The sequence below is a fragment of the Otolemur garnettii genome, unplaced genomic scaffold, assembly GCF_000181295.1.
Source record: "Otolemur garnettii isolate 467f Iridium unplaced genomic scaffold, OtoGar3 scaffold00013, whole genome shotgun sequence".
NCBI classification, from domain to species: Eukaryota; Metazoa; Chordata; class Mammalia; order Primates; family Galagidae; genus Otolemur; species Otolemur garnettii.
Genome location: NW_003852408.1, coordinates 2,559,173 through 2,567,386, shown reverse-complemented (window position 1 = coordinate 2,567,386; position 8,214 = coordinate 2,559,173). Strand labels below are relative to the sequence as shown.

Below are 8,214 nucleotides of genomic sequence, written 5' to 3'. Positions count from 1 at the left end.
AAAAAAAAAAAAAAAAAACCCAAAAAACAGCTGGGCATGATGAGTGGTGCCTATAGTCCCAGCTACTTGGGAGTCTGAGGCAAGAGAATTGCTTAAGCCCAAGAGTTTGGGGTTGCTGTGAGCTGTGATGCCACGGCACTCTACCAAGGGTGACATAGTGATGCTTTGTCTCAAAAAAAAAAAAAAAAGAAAGAAAGAAAAGAAATGAACTTGAATTTTGTCATTGGTTAAGAATAACATGTGATATCTTTATTCTAAATATAGTAGTTTTTTAACAAATGGAGATCATTAATATAAAAGAAATTTAATGATAGATTTTAAGATTAGCTCTTCTTTCATGAGTCAGTTTTTCCCTGGAATATCCTGCCCTTGCTATAGCCAAAGGGCAGGTTGCTAAGTATTCTTTGTGCCATTATCTCCCTAGGAAGTTGATGAGGAAACTTAGAAGTCAAAACCCTAAGTATAACCAGCTTGGGTTTAATATCCAACTTGTTTTATATTGTTTTGAATGAGGCTTTCATTAGTTGCCCTCCCTTTTTTAAAAATAAGAGCACAGGGCCAGGCATAGTGGTTCACACCTTTAATCCCAGCAGTTTGGGGGCTGAGGCAGAGGATCACATGAGGCCAGTTGGACATCCACCTAGGCAAGATACTGAGACCCTGACTCTACAGAAAATTTAAAAATCAGCTGGACATGATGGTGTACACCTGCACTTACTTGTGAGGATGGCTTGAGCCCAGGGGTTTGAAGCTGTGGTGAGCTATGGCCATTATCACTATACTACAGCCTGGGCAACAGAATAAGACCCTATGTCTAAAAAAATAATAAGAGCCTCAACTACAGCATATTGGCAGCCAAATATCTGGTTCTTACCCAAAGCCAATTTCTGATTATGGTAGATACCAGTAATGATAGTATAGTGTTTACCACACTACCAACTAACTCTCTCTGGTATGCATGAGGAGGAGCAGGTATTGTTTTATGGATTAGGCAATTAAGGCCAAGAGAGATCTAGTGATTGTCAACCTGCTAATAAATGGCTGCACTAGATTTGGAATCTGGGTCTTTTAGATTCTAAGCCCATTGTTTTATTTAGCACAACAGACTAAAAACAGGGAAGAACAATCATTTAAGTAATCACTGTTATTTCCAGTGAGAGATGTTCAGAGCCTGAAACAAGGCAGCGGAAAAAGAAATAATATTAAAGATTTCACTTGACTTTGTGGCAAATTAGATTAGCAGAGTGAGAGAGGAAACTGCTTAAAGATGTGAGTTCCGGCTCGGCGCCTGTGGCTCAAGTGGCTAAGGCCCCAGCCACATACACCTAAGGGGGTGGGTTCGAATCCAACCCAAGCCTGCCAAACAACAATGACGGCTGCAACCAAAAAATAGCTGAGCATTCTGGCGGGCGCTTGTGGTCCCAGCTTCTTGGGAGGCTGAGGCAGGAGACTCGCTTGAGCCCAGGAGTTGGAGGTTGCTGTGAGCGTGATGCCACAGCACTCTACCCAGGGGTAGAGGCTCTGTCTCAACAACAACAAAAAAAAGATGTGAGTTCCTTGGTGTATCTGTGAATGGTCATGGTGGGAGGAGAAACAGTTTAGGAGAGTAGTGCCCATCTTTATTTCTTTGTGTATGGGATTTTTTATGTTGACTAAAGTGTTTGTGATATATTTGGTTAAAGACATCCAGTACATACTTAAGAAATTCAAGTTGCCACTCAGATTATTTGGAACTGTTTTAAGGAGTAAGTACAAGAAAAACAGGGGTCAAACTCAGCTCCCGTAGCACAGTGGTTATGCCCAAGCACCAAGGATGGCAGGTTTGAATCCAGCCCTGGCCAGCTAAGCAAGGACAACTGCAACAAAAAAATAGTCAGGTGTTGTGGCGCATGCCTGTAGTCCTAGCTACTTGGGAGGCTGAGGCAAGAGAATCACTTAAGCCCAAGAGTTTGAGGTTGCTGTGAGCTGTGATGCCACGACACTCTACCGAGGGTGACAAAATAAGACTCTGTCTCCAAAAAAAGAGGAAAAGTAAAAGTAAAACAGGGGCCAGAGGTCAGTATATTCTTTCTTTCTTTTTTTTTTTTTTTTTTTTAAGAGACAGAGTCTCACTTTTTTGCCCTCAGTAGAGTACTGTGGCATCACAGCTCACAGCAACCTCCATCTCTTGGGCTTAAGCAATTCTTTTGCGTCAGCCTCCTAAGTAGCTGGGACTACAGATGCCCACCACAACATCCGACTATTTTTGTTGCAGTTTGGCCAGGCTGGGTTCGAATGCACCACCTTCAGCATATGGGGCTGGTGCCATACTCACTGAACTATAGGGGCTGCCTGTGTCAGTATATTCTTTTTTTTTTTTTTTTTTTTGAGACAGAGCCTCAAGCTGTCCCCCTGGGCAGAGTGCCATGGCATTACAGCTCACAGCAACCTCCAACTCCTGGGCTCAAGCGAGTCTCCTGCCTCCGCCTCCCAAGTAGCTGGGACCACAGGCGCCCGCCACAGCGCCCGGCTATTTTTTGGTTGCAGCCGTCATTGTTGTTTGGCGGGTCCGGGCTGGGGATTCGAACCCGCCACCTTAGGTGTACGTGGCTGGCGCCTTAGCCGGTTGAGCTATAGGCGCCGAGCCTGTGTCAGTATATTCTTAATGCCTATATATTGTGTTATTCCTCTGATGCTTTTGCACTATCCCCTTAGGGGATGGCCAGGCTTAGAACAGTGTTTCTGTTTGTGTACATATATGGCTGTATTTTTCTTCCTTTAGTAAAGATTGATTAGAAGGGGGAAAGAAAGATATCATATTCTGGAAAGCATCTTGATTTATTAGTATGATTTAATGTTGAGGTTGCACTAAATATTTGATAAAGAAACAGTAGTTAAAAGCCAGGGTGTCGAAAGAAAAGAATTCATATGTGCAGTTTATGGTTGGATGACCTGGCAATCACTTGTGCAGATGCCCTCACGCAATTCCTGCTCTGTGGAAGGTTTGTACAAATAATAATGTTGGCTGATGATGATGACTATCAGCTGCAGACCAAGAAGTTTTATGAAAATAACAAATCAGAAAGTAGTTACCTTATTTCAGTACATTGCATTTTTTTAAAGTAGAAAATTATAATTTTTTTTTTTTTTTTTGGAGACAGTCTCACTGTATCACCGTCAGTAGAGTGCTGAGGCATCATAGCTCAAGGTAACCTCAAACTCTTGGGCTTAAGTGATTCTCTTGCCTCAGCTTCCCAAGTAGCTGGGACTATAGGCACCCGTTATAGCACCCAACTATTTTTGTTGTTGTTGTTGTTGTTGCAGTTGTCGTTACTTAGCAGGCCCTGGCTGGGTTCAAACCTGCCAGCCCCAGTGTTTATGGCTGGCACCCTAACCAAGTAGCTATGGGCACTGAGCCTTTATTAACATTTTTCTTGTTGCTGTTTATGTCATAACATGATACCTCAGGATGAACCACAAATGTGGCAATACTTAAGAGAAATGAGGCTGTTTGTTTTTTCATTTTCTTTACATGATAACTATTTAAATTAGCTTAAACCTCAGAGAAGATATTTCTTCATGTTACATTTAAAGATTCCACTGTGTCTGTGCATTTTGGGGAGGAAAGGAGACTGATCCAAAAACAGATTTAGACTCACTGTATCAGATTATTGGCAGATAATTACATACTAAGTATTGAGGGAGCTAAACCAAAACCCAGTTTTTCCAAATATTTCTTTCTTTTTTTTGTTTTTTTTTTTTTGAGACAGAGCCTCAAGCTGTTCCCCTGGGTAGAGTGCTATGGCATCACAGCTCACAGCAACCTCCAACTCTTGGGGTCAAGCGAGTTGCCTGCCTCCGCCTCCCAAGTAGCTGGGACCGCAGGCACCTGCCACAACGCCTGGCTATTTTTTGATTGCAGCCATCATTGTTGTTTGGCGGGCCCGGGCTGGATTTGAACCTGCCACCTTAGGCGTATGTTTTGAGTAAGATAGAAAGAGGGTTCTACAAATAATAAATGCAAGTTCTGACAATTAAGTTTGCAAATTTGTCCTCGGAAAAGTGCTACATACCCCATTGCTGAATGTGGTCACCTTCAAAGTGCTCCTTGGGAAGCTATGCACCAGGGCCAATACCTGCCTGGTCCACTTCAAAGCAATTTTTGGAATGACCATCAGAGCTGTCTTCGTGTGGCACACAAAAACGTGCAAAGACAATAAAGAATGCCAGTCAGCAAGAGACAGCCATGTATCAATACAGACACAGCCGTGAGACACTGATATATGCCAAGGTTATGAAATCTTAAGAGTTGTTTGTATGGTCTACCAGTATAAACATACAGTGGCAAGTTCAAGAACTTAATTGTACAGTGACATAGCTCAGATGTTCATTCCAGAAAAGGAGTTCCAAAATTGCTTTCAAGTGTGGACTAGTGTCTAGTTTTCAAAGGGGAGTACGTCAAAGGTGACCATAGTCAGCAGTGAGGTATACGGCACTTTTTCTAGGATAAGTTTATGAATTTAAATGTCAGACCTTGTATTTGTGTAGTACTTTTCAATTTTCAAAGCTATTTCACATCCATTATCTCATTAGTTCTTCAGAACTAGCCTACTATGGCAGATATACCTGTAAGACATACCGTGCTAAACCAAGCTCTTGAGTGGATGGGATTTTTTTTTTTTAATGAACACATTTATTACATGAACTAAAACAAGAGATAAGAATTATTTGCCTTTCTGGGCCTTGATTTTCCTCAGATAAAACTCCAGCTCCTTGTTTTCTAACACATTAGCCATCCGCTTAGCTATACTGCAGTGGTCTTGATGCATGCACGCAAGAAGCTTGCCCTATTAGAACTGCTCCTCCAAAAGACTGCTTACTTTGGCATTTTTTTTCCTTTCATCATATTTCTTCTGAATTTTTTGAATTATTTTTTGTTTATAATCTCTTCTTCTTCAAGAGTCAGCTTGGCTCCTTTCTTGCAGCCTAGGGGCAGTGCATAATGGGACTTATACCACTGTCGGTATGGCTTGCTGTCAATAAGTATAAAGCAATTCTTCACCAAGGTCAAGAGAAGTTCCTCACGTCCAGCCTTTGGGCATGGTATTTCTTGTTACCTCCCCAAACAATGATGGTGGGGCCTAATCTTAGTGTTGACAATGGGGCATCCCAACTCATACTTGCACTTCTTATCATAGGGCTTTCTCTTGCCTCCGCTCTTGTGGCACTTGTGCCACTTGTCCCAAGAGATGCTCATTGCTCGGTGCTGGCCAAAAAGCAAGAGGATGGGATTTTAACATTCTAGAATTAGGAAGAAGACTATACAGATTATGAGTAGAGGTAGGAAATAGGAAAAGGAAGAACCTGGGAGGAATAGTGAGTAACAAACTGACTGTCATGGAATTTGGATTTGGTTAGGTAAAGGGAAAGTTGAAAAGAAGATTGGGTGCCATCATTAGAAAGCTTCATACCTGCCAACTCCCAAGTAGTTATAGTAGTAGTCCTGATTTGTTGTTCCTAATGTTATCTTGCATTATTTTCTATATCAGATCAATATGGCTTATCTATTAACCTTTTCTCAAGCTTGCTTCTCACGTCCAGGGTCCATTCCTATGGCCACAACGTTTAGCCCTCTCCTATGAGAATAGTGCCCATCCTTCAAATCCCAGTGCAGATCTCATCTGGAAGACCTTCCGAACTCTCTGTGTGGCCCAAACATAATGCTCTCTGATTTTTATTACCTAGCTCAATTATAAATTTAAGGTGGGGACAAGAAAAGGTTTGGCATGTTTTCTAATGCTTAATCATTAGGCCTTGAACCTAGTAGAAAATACTGGTAAAGTCTCTAAGTATAAATTTGGTTTGGTTCCCTTTGTGCTTACTACATAATAACAATTACTTTATCTATAGTACTAGCATTGTACTAATTTATGAGAGATAAAAAATATAGGAAACACAATCTCAGCCATTAGTTCTTGAGACATTTGCAGTCTTGAGTGGTTTTCTTAGCAGTTAGGTGGCAAAATACTGGAGTTTGTCAAAAGATTTGGGTATTGAGTTATGAAAAGAGCTTTCAAGTTCTTAGCCTAAAAGGAATGAAAGTAAAAATTAAATGATGATGGTGTCAGCTACAAGTTGTAGACTAATTTCCCAACAACCTCTTTGGTGTAATTAACATTAATTATCATTTTAAATTTTATTTTTATTTTATAGGAATGTCACTCATTGAATTAAAGTCCTATAATAATGGACATTGATTTAAATTAAGATACTTGGTTCATTTTTTAAAACCATGGAATTGTATAACTGGAACAGACCTTACTCACAGTATCTAGTCCCTTTTTTCAGATGAGGAAGAGGATCATAGAGTGGTTAATTGAACTTTGTCTAAATTGGCCCGATTATTTAGAGAAAAAACAAACTATAACACGGGCTTTAGACTTCATGGTTTCATCTTATATAACTTACTATTCTTCTCAGTCTGGATAAACTGAAAGCATATATGCTATTACCTTATTTTCAGTTATTTGCTTATCTGTTTTTTGTATTATTCCCGGAAAACATTCAAAATTTTTTCTCCAGCCAGGCATGATAGTTTATGCATAAAGTGACTTCCTTAACACTAACTAATTAGCAAAGCTAGAGCTAGCACCCTGATCTTCCATTTTTAGTACATTGTTTTTTTTTCCTGACATCATACTATTTTTCTACATTATTGCCATTAGCATTATCTCTAAATTATTCATACAAGGAAGTTGAATCAAGCTGAGAACATTTTCAAGAAAAAATGATTGTCTTCTGTGGTAGGGGGAAACAATCCAACCTTCCCTTATAGCAAAATTTCATTTTAATAGATATAGTTTTCATAAACTTAAAATTTCCATTTGAAATTTGAATTTACCATTCACTAGATTTTGAGGCTAGAGGACAGTTCCAATATAGCATTCTAGATTTGGATTGATTTGGGTAATAACTACTTTTACTCATAACAGGATAGACTTTTTTTTAAAAAAAACCTTTTTGTTGTCCAAAAATGTGCACAAAATCATAAGCCTACAGCTTAATGAATTTTCACAACTGTATACACTTGTGTAACTAGCATCCACTTCAAGATAACAACCTTACTAAGAATGTCAGAAACTCTAGTCTGCGCCTTATAGTGGACACTACCATCTTTGACTTTGACTTTTGCTCCTGTTAGCCTCCAGAAGCTCTCTCCTTACACTCTCTTCTAGTTACTGCCACAGGCCTGGTACTCCTCAAGGATAACCACTACACCATGGTAGCCCTTTTAAAATGAGGTCAGGTAGAGTTAGTTTCCTCATTATGAAGGCTTACTTACTGGTATAATATTGAACTAGAGTAATAGTATAAATCTCGAAGGGGGATTTAAATCTTTGGTGCATCTTAGAAATATTCAGGAGTCTGTAAATGACTTTCGTCTTTTGGAACAAAATGCAGAGTGACCAAGAACTAGGAAAATGGATGTAAAGCAGTGTGCTGTCCCCTGTGGGGCTATTCCGTGCCATGGAGGAGGTGCCAAGGCAGCAATGATTGGAATTAATTAGAATTCTGTGAGAGATTTTTTTTTGTTTTGAGACAGAGTCTTGAACTATCGCACCAGAGTACCATGCATCATAGCTCACAGCAAACTCAAACTCTTGGGCTCAAGTGATCCTCTTGGCTCACTTTTTTCTATTATTTTAGTAGAGTCAGGGGTCTCATTTTGCTCAAACTGGTCTCGAACTCGTGAGCTCAGGAAATCCACCCACATGCACCTTCCAGAGTGCTAGGATTACAGGTGTGAGCCACTATGCCTAGCCCCGTGAGAGATTTTTTATTTTGCAGCTTAAAAACAAACTTGGTTAAAATTGTAACATCTTGATTTTAAATATGTTCCCATCACTCTGTCTTATTTTCTGTTTCTTATCAGGACCCCTGAACAATGCCCAAGTGTTGTTTCTTTGTTGTCAGAGAGCTACAACCCTCACGTGCGCTATGGAGCTGCAATGGCCCTGGGGATCTGCTGTGCTGGTACAGGAAACAAGGTAAAGCCCAAAGCCGATGATGTCAATTCTTTCTTGGCATCACATGGTTTTCTCTCACAGAAGAGTTTGTATAAGAGCTGGAAAAATACAAGTACAGTGTGATCTGTAAGACTCACAAAACTTGGCTCGGCGCCTGTGGCTCAAGTGGCTGAGGCGCCAGCCACATACACCTAAGGTGGCAAGTTCA

At 40.3% G+C, this 8,214-nt stretch overlaps 1 pseudogene; it reads right to left on the bottom strand.

Moving 5' to 3' along the window:
* Positions 1-4,572: 4,572 nt before the first annotated feature.
* On the bottom strand, positions 4,573-5,741 carry LOC111723602 (annotated as a pseudogene).
* Between the last annotated feature and the right edge of the window lie 2,473 nt (positions 5,742-8,214).